The sequence below is a fragment of the Gobius niger genome, assembly GCF_951799975.1.
Source record: "Gobius niger genome assembly, chromosome: 2".
In the NCBI taxonomy this organism is placed as follows: Eukaryota; Metazoa; Chordata; class Actinopteri; order Gobiiformes; family Gobiidae; genus Gobius; species Gobius niger.
The window spans coordinates 2,750,753-2,768,326 of record NC_136853.1 but is presented as its reverse complement, the minus strand read 5'-3'; the positions used below and the strand labels follow the sequence as shown (position 1 = coordinate 2,768,326).

Below are 17,574 nucleotides of genomic sequence, written 5' to 3'. Positions count from 1 at the left end.
TTTGAAAATTTTGTTTTTTTTTGCAGAAAAAAATTGAGATCACGAAGAAGGCTCACCATGTTTTAGAAAAAAGTATTGGTATATTTAAAAGTGTGAATTATCAGGTTGAAAAAGTCTTGTTTTGTTGGATCAATAGCTCACATTGGCCCTCATTTATCAAACTTGCGTACGGTGAAATCAGAGCGTATGTGGGGTGTACGAAAAATGACCGCCTGTTTTGGCATTTATCAATATGAGCGCACCGTACACCTGGCGTACGGTGCGCTCAGATCCTACACCAAGTCAGGAGGTGGTGTACATGATACACCAGTTTTAACTAAACACTAAACAGCGCTGGAAAACAGTTTTTAGCAGCATGAATTGCATTACCACACCGCATATAATCCACACTGATGATTTAAACATGAAACAAGGCACAGCGTTAATGTTTATGGGCAGACTTGATTCAATGTTGCGCTGCATCGACCGGCTCCTCCAAGCCACGGGACGAGCTTAGAGACACTAGAACATGGACTGTGGGGATATTTTCTTTTTTAACAAAAACGACCGCTGCTGCTGCTGCTGCTGCTGCTGCTGCTGCTGCAAACTTTGTGGATGGCTGCCCCGCCTCACAGGCCGCTGCCGTCGGGACAGCGGGACTCACCTGGGTCTGTGCGAGGCCCCGCTCCGTGTTCTGGCTGGTTTGAGCGTCAAGTCTGTGGACCGTATTCCGTGGCGCGAGCGGGTGTCAAATAAATCCTTCGACAGCACCACAGCTTTCTTCGGCCCGGACGGGTTCGTAAGGTCCGGGCGCGCGCAGGGTCTGCTGACCGCGCGCTCTCCTCTCCTCAGGGGGAGGATCGTCCCGTCGTCGGGCTGTCTTCGATCCGGACGGGTTCGTTAGGTTCCGGTTGGCTGTCAGCTCTCCGCACCTGTTCCCTCCCGGAGGAAAGCTCTGCTCGGCCAAAAGACGTGCAGTTCTGCCCCGGCTCCAGCGCTGAGTCCGCGGAGCTGACGCTGCTTTTCGCTGGTCCAGTTCATGGTCCAGAGTTTGCTCGGACTGCAGCGTTACATCCACACTTTCTTCTTTTTACTACACATTATTTTTTTGTGGTTTAATTTTATACCCTTTTGGTATAGGCTATTTAGGCCTAAAGCGTATATAAACGTGTTTTTATTATTATTAACCTATTTCTTTTCAGTAAATGTGGTCTTGGATTGTCTATAAGGTTATTGTGGGTTTCTAATAGATTCTTTAATTTTTCTCATGCGCAAAAATATCATATTTGTTGTGTTAAAAACAATTCTTTATCATTTCCTGGTTGGAGAAATGTTCCCTTTTTGCCGTGTTTCGTGCGTGCCGTAAAACCCGTGGCTGAGGCCTCCTGATTATGAATATTTTTGGGCGTTTCATTCAAATGACGCTGGGATTTCTCCGTGACATTTACCATCAGCTGCTTCTGCGTACGGAGAGATCTGAGCGTAAAGCACGGGTTCATAAATGCCACGCGCACTCTGGCGTATATCGCAAATGCACCTACACGTACACCGTTTTGTACGCAATGTTGATAAATGAGGGCCATTGTGTCATTGTGTGTGTGGCTCATTATTATGCAACGCCGCCCCCGTGTGACTGTCGAAGGCCCCTGCTGCTAACACTAATGCTAACGCCGCCCCCGTGTGACTGTCGAAGGCCCCTGCTGCTAACACTAATGCTAATGCCGCCCCCGTGTGACTGTCGAAGGCCCCTGCTGCTAACACTAATGCTAATGCCGCCCCCGTGTGACTGTCGAAGGCCCCTGCTGCTAACACTAATGCTAATGCCGCCCCCGTGTGACTGTCGAAGGCCCCTGCTGCTAACACTAATGCTAATGCCGCCCCCGTGTGACTGTCGAAGGCCCCTGCTGCTAACGCTAATGCTAACGCCGCCCCCGTGTGACTGTCGAAGGCCCCTGCTGCCAACGCTAATGCTAACGCCGCCCCCGTGTGACTGTCGAAGGCCCCTGCTGCTAACGCTAATGCTAACGCCGCCCCCGTGTGACTGTCGAAGGCCCCTGCTGCCAACGCTAATGCTAATGCCGCCCCCGTGTGACTGTCGAAGGCCCCTGCTGCTAACACTAATGCTAACGCCGCCCCGTGTGACTGTCGAAGGCCCCTGCTGCTAACACTAATGCTAACGCCGCCCCCGTGTGACTGTCGAAGGCCCCTGCTGCTAACACTAATGCTAATGCCGCCCCCGTGTGACTGTCGAAGGCCCCTGCTGCTAACACTAATGCTAACGCCGCCCCCGTGTGACTGTCGAAGGCCCCTGCTGCTAACACTAATGCTAATGCCGCCCCCGTGTGACTGTCGAAGGCCCCTGCTGCTAACACTAATGCTAATGCCGCCCCCGTGTGACTGTCGAAGGCCCCTGCTGCTAACACTAATGCTAATGCCGCCCCCGTGTGACTGTCGAAGGCCCCTGCTGCTAACACTAATGCTAACGCCGCCCCCGTGTGACTGTCGAAGGCCCCTGCTGCCAATGCTAATGCTAACGCCGCCCCCGTGTGACTGTCGAAGGCCCCTGCTGCTAACACTAATGCTAACGCCGCCCCCGTGTGACTGTCGAAGGCCCCTGCTGCTAACACTAATGCTAACGCCGCCCCCGTGTGACTGTCGAAGGCCCCTGCTGCCAACGCCAATGCTAACGCCGCCCCCGTGTGACTGTCGAAGGCCCCTGCTGCCAACGCTAATGCTAACGCTGCTGCTAACGCTGTTGCTAACGCTGGAATACCACTACATGGAATACTACTGCAGAAGTTTGTTTTTCTGTGTGAAACCAGTGAACTGTTCCAGGCTAACTTTTCCAGTGTGACTGATGATGCCCTGGCTGTAAGCGTGCACAGCGCCCCCTGCTGACCATTACATTACAGAGCGTGTTTTTTTTAATCATGAGTTTGCTGAGCAGAAGTCACGCAAAGGTGACTTCAGACGGTGAGGGAAAGTTTGTTTATTTCGCTGGTGACCGCGGCGCCATCGTGTCTTTTTGCTTTTTGATGAGGCCATTGTTGTGCTGTAAGCTAACGTGGTAAGCTAACGTGGCAAGCTAACGTGGTAAGCTAACATGGTAAGCTAGCGTGGTAAGCTAACGTGGTAAGCTAACGTGGTGTGTTCCGTGGGTTGGATTTGTTAGTGTTTTGTTTTGGGTCGTAGGGCGTGTGTGCAGGTCACAGATAATATAACGTAGTCATTGTGGCTCTTTCCCTCTCCTCACGTGTGTGTGTGTGTGTGTGTGTGTGTGTGTGTGTGTGTGTGTGTGTGTGTGTGTGTGTGTGTGTGTGTGTGTTGGGATAATGCTGCTAGTTGTCATTGTGTTGTTAGTTGTTAGTTTTTTCTTTGATGGCACATTTTTCTCCTTTTCTCCCCTGTCACCAGTATGTCATATGGTCTTTAATATATGATCAGATTTCCATGTGTTTCACTTCAATGGAAACAGACGACTCCTTCGTGATCTATGTCTCGAGTTGTTTCCTCCGTTTCCATGACTTCCTTTTTTGCATGAACAAAACAGGACATTTTCCCCTCAGATACATAATCTACAGCTAAAGTTTGTACACTTTAGGGGGGGGGGGGGGTCTGTCGTCCGCCCGTCCCGCCTCCACAGCGGCGCTTCATGTCTGACTCGGGTTCCTGTCAGTCGACTCTCGCAGTAACAGATGAGAAGAATCTCTCGTGGGACTTTTGCTATTTTTAAAGCTTCTCCTTTCCTCGTGTCTTTCATGGATTCGGCGTAAAATGCCTTTGAACGAGAGCGATTTGAGGGACTTTTGTTCGCCGCAGCTGGAGGCCGTCAGCGTCCTGTCAAAGCGGCGGAAGCTTTTCATGAAGAGGAAAGAAACGGCGGAGAGAGGAGGGAAAGGACTGAGAGAGGAGAGGGGGGTTTTAAACACTTTTATTTTGACTGTTTCTTTCTCCAAACCACTGCTTTCAAACCTCGTCTACTACAAAGAAATCAACACGACTACAAACGACACTCACATCTATTTATATTTACAAAGCATGAAGCGACCCCCCCCCCCCTGACAGAGGTCGCCCCGTTATTTTGGGCTCATTCGGCATCGATGAACGTCTCTGTCGGGAAAAGAGTCATGGCTGACACAGAAGGCCAGGCAGAGAATGTAATATTACCTAAATGTTTTTAGTCCTTCGTCCTGACCGCTTTGGCCTTTCCGTGCACTGCAAAAAGTAAAATAAAAGTAAATCAATCAAGCATTGGCTTAAATGTCTTGAATTGAGGAAATGTTTCTTGTTTTAACCTCTTAACTCCCGCCTGAACCGAAAGGATCTTTTTCCTCAAGTCATCAGATTTATTTTCCATCATTTTTTTGTTGGGTTTTCAACTCATTTATGTAAGTTTTTTGTCATTTTTTTTTATCACATTTTGTCATTTTTTGTCACATTTTTTCGTCAATTTTTTCGTCAATTTTTTATCAATTTTTTTGCTACATTTCGGTCATTTTTTGTCACATTTTTTCCTCCATTTTTTGTCAATTTCTTGTGACATTTTTGACACTTTTTTCATACATTTTTTGTCACTTTTTTGTCACATTTTTGTCACATTTTTTGTCATTTTTTTGTCATTTTATTTGTATTTTTTTGTCAATTTTTTTTAATTCTTTTGTCAAATATTTATCACATTTTTGTCATTTTTTGTCACATTTTTGTCACATTTTTTGTCATTTTTTTGTCATTTTATTTGTATTTTTTTGTCAATTTTTTTAAATTCTTTTGTCAAATATTTATCACATTTTTGTCATTTTTTGTCACATTTTTTGTCACATTTTGTCAATTTTTTGTCATTTTTTCCTCCATTTTTTGTCAATTTCTTGTGACATTTTTGCCACTTTTTCATCAATTTCGCGTCACTTTTTTGTCACATTTCCATCATTGTTTTCGTCTCAGTTCTGTTCCTATTTTCTCACCTTTTTTCCAGAAGCTTTTGGATTGGGGTAAAGCCAAACTGGAGAAAATGTGCTCGGTTCAGGTGGGAGTTAAGGGGTTAATTACTATTTGCAGTGTGGTCAACCGTGTACCCCCTACCTCAGGGGTGTTACAGTTTGTTTAGAAAGTAATTGCGTAAAAGTGGTATCTGTAAGAAAAAGGACAATGTTGCAGTCAAAATAAAACTACAATTCTCCCAAAGCAACACATTTTACTTTTCTTATCAAAAATGATGTTACATTTCCCCCTTTCTTCAATCTGAAGTAGTTCCAAGTACCCCCTGCTAAGTCCTCGAGTACCCCCAGGGGTCCCCGTACCCCTGGCTGGGAAACACCGACCTAAATAATGTCTGCCTTTGGAAGGTGGAGGGGGTGGAGTGACCTCTGCTCTGCTCCGGCCCTTCAGCACAGAACCTCTGGCCCTCAAGATGATTTTGAGAAACATTATTACACAAATCAGAGAGTACTTTTATCATTATTAGAGTTAAATGGGAGAAGAAAAGGTAGAAATACTGTCAAAACACCCATTAGGTCATATATTATGTACAACAGTGGCATTTGAAGGACGTGCACTGGAAAAAATGTTATCTGGTGTCGGCCGGCGTCTCCCCGGTTCATTGGAGCAGACCCTGTTAGCGTCTCTGTGGGAAACACTCACTGGTGACGGGCGGATGAGGCTCCGTCACTGCACTTACCGGGGCTGTGGTTATTGGACCAACACATGGTCTGAGCTGTGAGAGTGAGGAGAGCAAATGTCAGGACCTCCAGACGTGTGTGAAGCTGCCTCCACTGCAGAGAAGCATTCACGGCCCTGCTGCACTTTTAACACGTTTTTTTTCTTCTTTTTTCTCATCAATTTACTCTCAATACCCCAAGATGGACCAAAACCCAACAACAGAACAAACAAGTGGCAGTTCCTTTGACGTCAGGGCGTAGTTTCTGAACTGCTCTGTCAGCTGGGGGGTCCTCACTGTAGACCCTTGTGTGACGTGTAGCTCGGTCGTAGCCGCGCAGCTCCAATGCTGCTCGGTCGTAGCCGCGCAGCTCCAATGCTAACAGTCCCTCGTTACTATACGAGAAAACCAGCCTGGTCCCTTTAACTGTGCCTATCCCAGCGTTATCACAGGAGCAATATCTAGCTGTAGAAAGTAAAAAAAAACACCAGGCTTTACAGTTGTTTGGAACATGTTTTAAGTCCTACGCTACGCAGTGTAAAACTAGCTTGTTCAGCCGCCACTATATAGAGGCACTGCAGCAATGGCGGCCCCTAGTGTCAGCGTTGTGAATCTCTGCTACAAGCGGCCATTGTTTGGGTCTCCACCTCTTTTTTAAAGCTCAGGGTTTTTACAGTTCGTCTGAGCACATCTGACTCTGCTCATCTGTGTCACATCTTATTAAAAAAAAAAATGATATTACGACCTTCCTTCTTCGTATTTTTGTTGACATCACTAATGAATTCTTAGATAAAAACCTGAAATATAGACATGAGAGAGAAGTGATGCCAAAGCCGAGCCTGTGACAGATTCAAGTTTGATACGACAGCACTAAAACAAGACTCTCTCTCCTACACTGGGCTAATTTGTGCATTTAATTTGTGTGGCAGAAAACACATTTCATCAATGTAAAACTGCAGCACTTGGATGTAACATTACTCCTGCCCCTCACATCATATTTGCCACTATAAGTGAAAAGAGTAAATACATTATAGACAAATGTATACAAAGAAGTGCATGTTGGGAGTTGTCCATTCTCCCTCCACACCTCCCTCTCTGTCTTTACCATTGGTTTTGTGAAGTTTAATTGTGTCAGAGTCGCGAGAGGAACCTTCTCAACGGAACGTGCATTTTAAGATTGTTTAGAAGTTTTACACATGTTGCAGCAAATTGTAAACGATAAGATTGAAGTAGTGAGTGCTCTGAGGGGTTAGCTTGAATTCGGCAGAAACAAATGCAGATCTTGTTTTTTAGCTCTGTTCGTTTAGCTCCATAGGTAGAGCGCCGGGCTCATAACCACGAGTTAGTGAGATCAATCCTGACCCCCACCCACTGGGATGGACATAAGCATCTATGGCACCACTGACTTTATAGAGGGCCGGTCTTGACCCAAAGTCCCGGGACGTTTTTTTTTCTGCCAGTCCAGCCCTGCGTTAACCTCTGAACTCCCACCTAAGCATGTTTTCTCCTGTCATCCAAATTCTGTGACAAAAATCCAGGAAAAAAGTGACAAAAATCCAGGAAAAAAGTGACAAAAATCCAGCAAAAAGTGACAAAAATGCAGCAAAAAAAAGACAAAAATCCAGCAAAAAATGACAAAAATAAAGCAAAAAAGTGACAAAAATGCAGCAAAAAAAAGACAAAAATCCAGCAAAAAATGACAAAAATAAAGCAAAAAAGTGACAAAAATCCAGAAAAAAGGGACAAATATCCAGCAAAAAAAGATAAAAATCCAGCAAAAAAGTGACAAAAATCCAGCAAAAAAGTGACAAAAATCCAGAAAAAAGGGACAAATACCCAGCAAAAAAAGATAAAAATCCAGCAAAAAAATGACAAAAATCCAGCAAAAAAATGACAAAAATCCAGCAAAAAAATGACAAAAATCCCAAAAAAAGGGACAAAAATCCAGCAAAAAAAAGCAAAAATTCAGCAAAAAAGTGACAAAAATAAAGCAAAAAAGTGACAAAAATCCAGCAAAAAAGTGACAAAAATCCAGAAAAAAGGGACAAATACCCAGCAAAAAAAGATAAAAATCCAGCAAAAAAAAGATAAAAATCCAGCAAAAAAAAGATAAAAATCCAGCAAAAAAAAGACAAAAATCCAGAAAAAAAAGTAAAAAATCCAGCAAAAAAAAGCAAAAATTAAGCAAAAAAGTGTCAAAAATAAAGCAAAAAAGTGACAAAAATCCAGCAAAAAAGTGACAAAAATCCAGCAAAAAAATGACAAAAATAAAGCAAAAAAGTGACAAAAATCCAGAAAAAAGGGACAAATATCCAGCAAAAAAAAGATAAAAATCCAGCAAAAAAAGACAAAAATCCAGCAAAAAAAATGACAAAAATCCAGATAAAAGGGACAAAAATCCAGCAAAAAAAAGCAAAAATTCAGCAAAAAAGTGACAAAAATCCAGCAAAAAAGTGACAAAAATCCAGAAAAAAGGGACAAATACCCAGCAAAAAAAGATAAAAATCCAGCAAAAAAATGACAAAAATCCAGAAAAAAGGGACAAATACCCAGCAAAAAAAGATAAAAATCCAGCAAAAAAATGACAAAAATCCAGCAAAAAAATGACAAAAATCCAGCAAAAAAAGATAAAAATCCAGCAAAAAAATGACAAAAATCCAGCAAAAAAATGACAAAAATCCAGCAAAAAAATGACAAAAATCCAAAAAAAAGGGACAAAAATCCAGCAAAAAAAAGCAAAAATTCAGCAAAAAAGTGACAAAAATAAAGCAAAAAAGTGACAAAAATCCAGCAAAAAAGTGACAAAAATCCAGAAAAAAGGGACAAATACCCAGCAAAAAAAGATAAAAATCCAGCAAAAAAAAGATAAAAATCCAGCAAAAAAAAGACAAAAATCCAGAAAAAAAAGTAAAAAATCCAGCAAAAAAAAGCAAAAATTCAGCAAAAAAGTGTCAAAAATAAAGCAAAAAAGTGACAAAAATCCAGCAAAAAAGTGACAAAAATCCAGCAAAAAAATGACAAAAATAAAGCAAAAAAGTGACAAAAATCCAGAAAAAAGGGACAAATATCCAGCAAAAAAAAGATAAAAATCCAGCAAAAAAAGACAAAAATCCAGCAAAAAAAATGACAAAAATCCAGATAAAAGGGACAAAAATCCAGCAAAAAAAAGCAAAAATTCAGCAAAAAAGTGACAAAAATCCAGCAAAAAAGTGACAAAAATCCAGAAAAAAGGGACAAATACCCAGCAAAAAAAGATAAAAATCCAGCAAAAAAATGACAAAAATCCAGAAAAAAGGGACAAATATCCAGCAAAAAAAAGATAAAAATCCAGCAAAAAAAAGACAAAAATCCAGAAAAAAAAGTAAAAAATCCAGCAAAAAAAAGCAAAAATTCAGCAAAAAAGTGTCAAAAATAAAGCAAAAAAGTGACAAAAATAAAGCAAAAAAGTGACAAAAATCCAGCAAAAAAATGACAAAAATAAAGCAAAAAAGTGACAAAAATCCAGAAAAAAGGGACAAATATCCAGCAAAAAAAAGATAAAAATCCAGCAAAAAAAGACAAAAATCCAGCAAAAAAAATGACAAAAATCCAGATAAAAGGGACAAAAATCCAGCAAAAAAAAGCAAAAATTCAGCAAAAAAGTGACAAAAATCCAGCAAAAAAGTGACAAAAATCCAGAAAAAAGGGACAAATATCCAGAAAAAAGGGACAAATATCTAGCAAAAAAAGATAAAAATCCAGAAAAAAGGGACAAAAATCCAGCAAAAAAAAGACAAAAATCCAGCAAAAAAAATTACAAAAATCCAGCAAAAAAGGGACAAAAATAAAGCAAAAAAGTGACAAAAATCCAGCAAAAAAGTGACAAAAATCCAGCAAAAAAATGACAAAAATAAAGCAAAAAAGTGACAAAAATCCAGAAAAAAGGGACAAATATCCAGCAAAAAAAAGATAAAAATCGAGCAAAAAAAAGACAAAAATCCAGCAAAAAAAAAGTGACAAAAATCCAGCAAAAAAAAAGCAAAAATTCAGCAAAAAAGTGACAAAAATCCAGCAAAAAAGTGACAAAAATCCAGAAAAAAGGGACAAATACCCAGCAAAAAAAGATAAAAATCCAGCAAAAAAATGACAAAAATCCAGAAAAAAGGGACAAATATCCAGCAAAAAAAAGATAAAAATCCAGCAAAAAAAAGACAAAAATCCAGAAAAAAAAGTAAAAAATCCAGCAAAAAAAAGCAAAAATTCAGCAAAAAAGTGTCAAAAATAAAGCAAAAAAGTGACAAAAATAAAGCAAAAAAGTGACAAAAATCCAGCAAAAAAGTGACAAAAATCCAGCAAAAAAATGACAAAAATAAAGCAAAAAAGTGACAAAAATCCAGCAAAAAAATGACAAAAATAAAGCAAAAAAGTGACAAATATCCAGCAAAAAAAAGATAAAAATCCAGCAAAAAAAGACAAAAATCCAGCAAAAAAAATGACAAAAATCCAGATAAAAGGGACAAAAATCCAGCAAAAAAAAGCAAAAATTCAGCAAAAAAGTGACAAAAATCCAGCAAAAAAGTGACAAAAATCCAGAAAAAAGGGACAAATATCCAGAAAAAAGGGACAAATATCTAGCAAAAAAAGATAAAAATCCAGAAAAAAGGGACAAAAATCCAGCAAAAAAAAGACAAAAATCCAGCAAAAAAAATTACAAAAATCCAGCAAAAAAGGGACAAAAATAAAGCAAAAAAGTGACAAAAATCCAGCAAAAAAGTGACAAAAATCCAGCAAAAAAATGACAAAAATAAAGCAAAAAAGTGACAAAAATCCAGAAAAAAGGGACAAATATCCAGCAAAAAAAAGATAAAAATCGAGCAAAAAAAAGACAAAAATCCAGCAAAAAAAAAGTGACAAAAATCCAGCAAAAAAAAAGCAAAAATTCAGCAAAAAAGTGACAAAAATCCAGCAAAAAAGTGACAAAAATCCAGAAAAAAGGGACAAATATCCAGCAAAAAAAAGATAAAAATCCAGCAAAAAAAAGACAAAAATCCAGCAAAAAAAATTACAAAAATCCAGCAAAAAAAAGCAAAAATTCAGCAAAAAAGTGACAAAAATAAAGCAAAAAAGTGACAAAAATCCAGCAAAAAAGTGACAAAAATCCAGCAAAAAAATGACAAAAATAAAGCAAAAAAGTGACAAAAATAAAGCAAAAAAGTGACAAAAATCCAGCAAAAAAATGACAAAAATCCAGCAAAAAAATGACAAAAATAAAGCAAAAAAGTGACAAAAATCCAGCAAAAAAATGACAAAAATAAAGCAAAAAAGTGACAAAAATAAAGCAAAAAAGTGACAAAAATCCAGCAAAAAAATGACAAAAATAAAGCAAAAAAGTGACAAAAATCCAGAAAAAAGGGACAAATATCCAGCAAAAAAAAGCAAAAATTCAGCAAAAAAGTGACAAAAATCCAGCAAAAAAGTGACAAAAATCCAGAAAAAAGGGACAAATATCCAGAAAAAAGGGACAAATATCTAGCAAAAAAAGATAAAAATCCAGAAAAAAGGGACAAAAATCCAGCAAAAAAAAGACAAAAATCCAGCAAAAAAAAATTACAAAAATCCAGCAAAAAAGGGACAAAAATAAAGCAAAAAAGTGACAAAAATCCAGCAAAAAAGTGACAAAAATCCAGCAAAAAAATGACAAAAATAAAGCAAAAAAGTGACAAAAATCCAGAAAAAAGGGACAAATATCCAGCAAAAAATGACAAAAATAAAGCAAAAAAGTGACAAAAATCCAGAAAAAAGGGACAAATATCCAGCAAAAAAAAGATAAAAATCGAGCAAAAAAAAGACAAAAATCCAGCAAAAAAAAATGACAAAAATCCAGAAAAAAGGGACAAAAATCCAGCAAAAAAAAAGCAAAAATTCAGCAAAAAAGTGACAAAAATCCAGCAAAAAAGTGACAAAAATCCAGAAAAAAGGGACAAATATCCAGCAAAAAAAAGATAAAAATCCACCAAAAAAAAGACAAAAATCCAGCAAAAAAAATTACAAAAATCCAGCAAAAAAAAGCAAAAATTCAGCAAAAAAGTGACAAAAATAAAGCAAAAAAGTGACAAAAATCCAGCAAAAAAGTGACAAAAATCCAGCAAAAAAATGACAAAAATAAAGCAAAAAAGTGACAAAAATAAAGCAAAAAAGTGACAAAAATCCAGCAAAAAAATGACAAAAATCCAGCAAAAAAATGACAAAAATAAAGCAAAAAAGTGACAAAAATCCAGCAAAAAAATGACAAAAATAAAGCAAAAAAGTGACAAAAATAAAGCAAAAAAGTGACAAAAATCCAGCAAAAAAGTGACAAAAATCCAGCAAAAAATGACAAAAATAAAGCAATAAAGTGACAAAAATCCAGAAAAAAGGGACAAATATCCAGCAAAAAAAAGATAAAAATCGAGCAAAAAAAAGACAAAAATCCAGCAAAAAAAATGACAAAAATCCAGAAAAAAGGGACAAAAATCCAGCAAAAAAAAAGCAAAAATTCAGCAAAAAAGTGACAAAAATAAAGCAAAAAAGTGACAAAAATCCAGCAAAAAAGTGACAAAAATCCAGAAAAAAGGGACAAATATCCAGCAAAAAAAAGATAAAAATCCAGCAAAAAAAAGACAAAAATCCAGCAAAAAAAATTACAAAAATCCAGCAAAAAAAAGCAAAAATTCAGCAAAAAAGTGACAAAAATAAAGCAAAAAAGTGACAAAAATCCAGCAAAAAAGTGACAAAAATCCAGCAAAAAAATGACAAAAATAAAGCAAAAAAGTGACAAAAATCCAGCAAAAAAGTGACAAAAATCCAGCAAAAAAATGACAAAAATGCTTCAAAAAAGTAGCAAAAGTGCCATAAAAAAGTGACAAAAACACACAAATAAATTGTAGTAAATAGTAATAAATAAAAAGTGACGACAATGGCAAAGAGAATGGTTTTGGCGGGTGGTAAGAGGTTTTGGTGCGACGTGTGCACAGTGCTTCCTGAAGTGTGGGCGGTGGATCGGCTCTGTAGAGGAAACGCTGCAGTTGGTGGTCGGTCCTGGCAGGTTTAACTACAGTGGTGCGCCCTCGCCTCTGTAGCACTCTCGTATCTGCTCTCTTAAGACACGCACAATTACAATCCTCTCCATCCTCCAGCCCACTCTTCAAGCCCTCGCTCAGTCCAGGCTAATGAAGCAGAGGAGCCTCACGAGGAGCCTCTCCATCCCCTGCTCCGCTTTAACCTCCTCCTGAGCTTTACCCACATCTCGACTGGAGAGTTCACAGCCTATAAGCCAGTGTAAAGTATCATTTGAAAGCTAAGACCCACAAAACTGATGTTGTGTCAAAGAATGAAGGCGCGACGAAAACATGCTGGAAAAGCAACAATAACACAATAAAAACGAGCCAAAAGCAGCTGACGAAAGAGCGACAGAAACGTGATGCAAAAGTGATGAAAACATGAAAAAAAGGGGTTAATAAAAGACGAGAACACAACCAGAACACAACCAGAACACATCCAGAACACAACCAGAAAACAACCAGAAAACAACCAGAAAACAACCAGAAAACAACCAGAACAGAACCAGAACACAACCAGAACAGAACCAGAACAGGACCAGAACAGGACCAGAACACAACCAGAACAGAACCAGAACACAACCAGAACAGAACCAGAACACAACCAGAACACAACCAGAACACAACCAGAACACAACCAGAACACAACCAGAACAGGACCAGAACACAACCAGAACAGAACCAGAACACAACCAGAACAGAACCAGAACACAACCAGAACACAACCAGAACAGGACCAGAACACAACCAGAACAGAACCAGAACACAACCAGAACACAACCAGAACAGGACCAGAACACAACCAGAACAGGACCAGAACACAACCAGAACAGAACCAGAACACAACCAGAACACGACCAGAACACAACCAGAACAGAACCAGAACACAACCAGAACACAACCAGAACACAACCAGAACAGGACCAGAACACAACCAGAACAGGACCAGAACACAACCAGAACACAACCAGAAAACAACCAGAAAACAACCAGAAAACAACCAGAAAACAACCAGAACACAACCAGAACACAACCAGAACACGACCAGAACACAACCAGAACAGAACCAGAACACAACCAGAACACAACCAGAACACGACCAGAACAGAACCAGAACAGAACCAGAACAGGACCAGAACAGAACCAGAAAACAACCAGAACACAACCAGAACACAACCAGAGCACAACCAGAACACAACCAGAACACAACCAGAACACAACCAGAACAGAACCAGAAAACAACCAGAACACGACCAGAACACAACCAGAACAGAACCAGAACACAACCAGAACAGAACCAGAACACAACCAGAACACAACCAGAACACGACCAGAACAGAACCAGAACAGGACCAGAACAGAACCAGAAAACAACCAGAACACGACCAGAACACAACCAGAAAACAACCAGAACAGAACCAGAACAGAACCAGAACACAACCAGAACACAACCAGAACAGAACCAGAACAGGACCAGAACAGAACCAGAACACAACCAGAACAGAACCAGAACAGAACCAGAACACAACCAGAACAGAACCAGAACACAACCAGAACACAACCAGAAAACAACCAGAACAGAACCAGAACACAACCAGAACAGAACCAGAACACAACCAGAACACAACCAGAACAGAACCAGAACAGAACCAGAACAGGACCAGAACACAACCAGAACACAACCAGAACACAACCAGAACACAACCAGAACACAACCAGAACAGAACCAGAACACAACCAGAACACAACCAGAACACAACCAGAACAGGACCAGAACACAACCAGAACACAACCAGAACACAACCAGAACAGAACCAGAAAACAACCAGAAAACAACCAGAGCACAACCAGAACACAACCAGAACACAACCAGAACAGAACCAGAAAACAACCAGAAAACAACCAGAACACAACCAGAAAACAACCAGAAAACAACCAGAACAGAACCAGAAAACAACCAGAAAACAACCAGAACACAACCAGAAAACAACCAGAAAACAACCAGAGCACAACGAGAACACAACCAGAAAACAACCAGAACACAACCAGAACAGGACCAGAACAGGACCAGAACACAACCAGAACACAACCAGAAAACAACCAGAACAGAACCAGAACACAACCAGAACACGACCAGAACACAACCAGAACACAACCAGAACACAACCAGAACACGACCAGAACAGGACCAGAACAGAACCAGAACACAACCAGAACACAACCAGAACACAACCAGAACACAACCAGAACACAACCAGAGCACAACCAGAACAGGACCAGAACACAACCAGAACACAACCAGAACAGGACCAGAACAGAACCAGAACACAACCAGAACACAACCAGAACACAACCAGAACACAACCAGAACACAACCAGAGCACGACCAGAACACAACCAGAGCACAACCAGAACACAACCAGAACACGACCAGAACACAACCAGAAAACAACCAGAACAGGACCAGAACAGAACCAGAACACAACCAGAACACAACCAGAACACAACCAGAACACGACCAGAACACAACCAGAACAGGACCAGAACAGAACCAGAACACAACCAGAACACAACCAGAACACAACCAGAACACGACCAGAACACAACCAGAGCACGACCAGAACACAACCAGAGCACAACCAGAACACAACCAGAACACGACCAGAACACAACCAGAAAACAACCAGAACAGAACCAGAACACAACCAGAACAGAACCAGAACACAACCAGAACACAACCAGAACACGACCAGAACAGAACCAGAACAGGACCAGAACAGAACCAGAACACAACCAGAAAACAACCAGAACAGAACCAGAACAGAACCAGAACAGAACCAGAACACAACCAGAAAACAACCAGAACAGAACCAGAACACAACCAGAACACAACCAGAACACAACCAGAACACAACCAGAACACAACCAGAGCACAACCAGAAAACAACCAGAACACAACCAGAAAACAACCAGAACACAACCAGAACACAACCAGAGCACAACCAGAACACAACCAGAAAACAACCAGAACACAACCAGAACACAACCAGAGCACAACCAGAACACAACCAGAAAACAACCAGAGCACAACCAGAGCACAACCAGAACACAACCAGAACACAACCAGAACACAACCAGAACACAACCAGAACACAACCAGAACACAACCAGAACACAACCAGAGCACAACCAGAACACAACCAGAACACGACCAGAACACAACCAGAAAACAACCAGAACAGAACCAGAACACAACCAGAACAGAACCAGAACACAACCAGAACACAACCAGAACACGACCAGAACAGAACCAGAACAGGACCAGAACAGAACCAGAACACAACCAGAAAACAACCAGAACAGAACCAGAACACAACCAGAAAACAACCAGAACAGAACCAGAACACAACCAGAACACGACCAGAACAGGACCAGAACAGAACCAGAACACAACCAGAACACAACCAGAGCACAACCAGAAAACAACCAGAACAGGACCAGAACAGAACCAGAACACAACCAGAACACAACCAGAACACAACCAGAACACGACCAGAACACAACCAGAACACAACCAGAACACGACCAGAACACAACCAGAAAACAACCAGAACAGAACCAGAACACAACCAGAACAGAACCAGAACACAACCAGAACACAACCAGAACACGACCAGAACAGAACCAGAACAGGACCAGAACAGAACCAGAACACAACCAGAAAACAACCAGAACAGAACCAGAACAGAACCAGAACACAACCAGAAAACAACCAGAGCAGAACCAGAACACAACCAGAACAGAACCAGAACACAACCAGAAAACAACCAGAACACAACCAGAGCAGAACCAGAACACAACCAGAACAGAACCAGAAAACAACCAGAACACAACCAGAACACTACCAGAACACAACCAGAACACAACCAGAGCACAACCAGAAAACAACCAGAACACAACCAGAAAACAACCAGAACACAACCAGAACACAACCAGAGCACAACCAGAACACAACCAGAAAACAACCAGAACACAACCAGAACACAACCAGAGCACAACCAGAACACAACCAGAAAACAACCAGAGCACAACCAGAGCACAACCAGAACACAACCAGAACACAACCAGAACACAACCAGAACACAACCAGAACACAACCAGAACACAACCAGAGCACAACCAGAACACAACCAGAACACGACCAGAACACAACCAGAAAACAACCAGAACAGAACCAGAACACAACCAGAACAGAACCAGAACACAACCAGAACACAACCAGAACACGACCAGAACAGAACCAGAACAGGACCAGAACAGAACCAGAACACAACCAGAAAACAACCAGAACAGAACCAGAACACAACCAGAAAACAACCAGAACACAACCAGAACACAACCAGAACACAACCAGAACACAACCAGAACACAACCAGAACACAACCAGAGCACAACCAGAAAACAACCAGAACACAACCAGAAAACAACCAGAACACAACCAGAACACAACCAGAGCACAACCAGAACACAACCAGAAAACAACCAGAACACAACCAGAACACAACCAGAGCACAACCAGAACACAACCAGAAAACAACCAGAGCACAACCAGAGCACAACCAGAACACAACCAGAACACAACCAGAACACAACCAGAACACAACCAGAACACAACCAGAACACAACCAGAGCACAACCAGAACACAACCAGAAAACAACCAGAACACAACCAGAACACAACCAGAGCACAACCAGAACACAACCAGAAAACAACCAGAGCACAACCAGAGCACAACCAGAACACAACCAGAACACAACCAGAACACAACCAGAACACAACCAGAACACAACCAGAACACAACCAGA

At 40.6% G+C, this 17,574-nt stretch overlaps 1 protein-coding gene across 2 annotated transcripts in view; it reads left to right on the top strand.

The window, feature by feature from the left end:
• The window catches only part of kcnc2 (potassium voltage-gated channel, Shaw-related subfamily, member 2), a gene marked incomplete at its 3' end in the record, with an annotated part of 136,189 nt that overhangs the window by 20,982 nt on the left and 97,633 nt on the right, over nt 1-17,574 (top strand). The window lies entirely within an intron of this gene.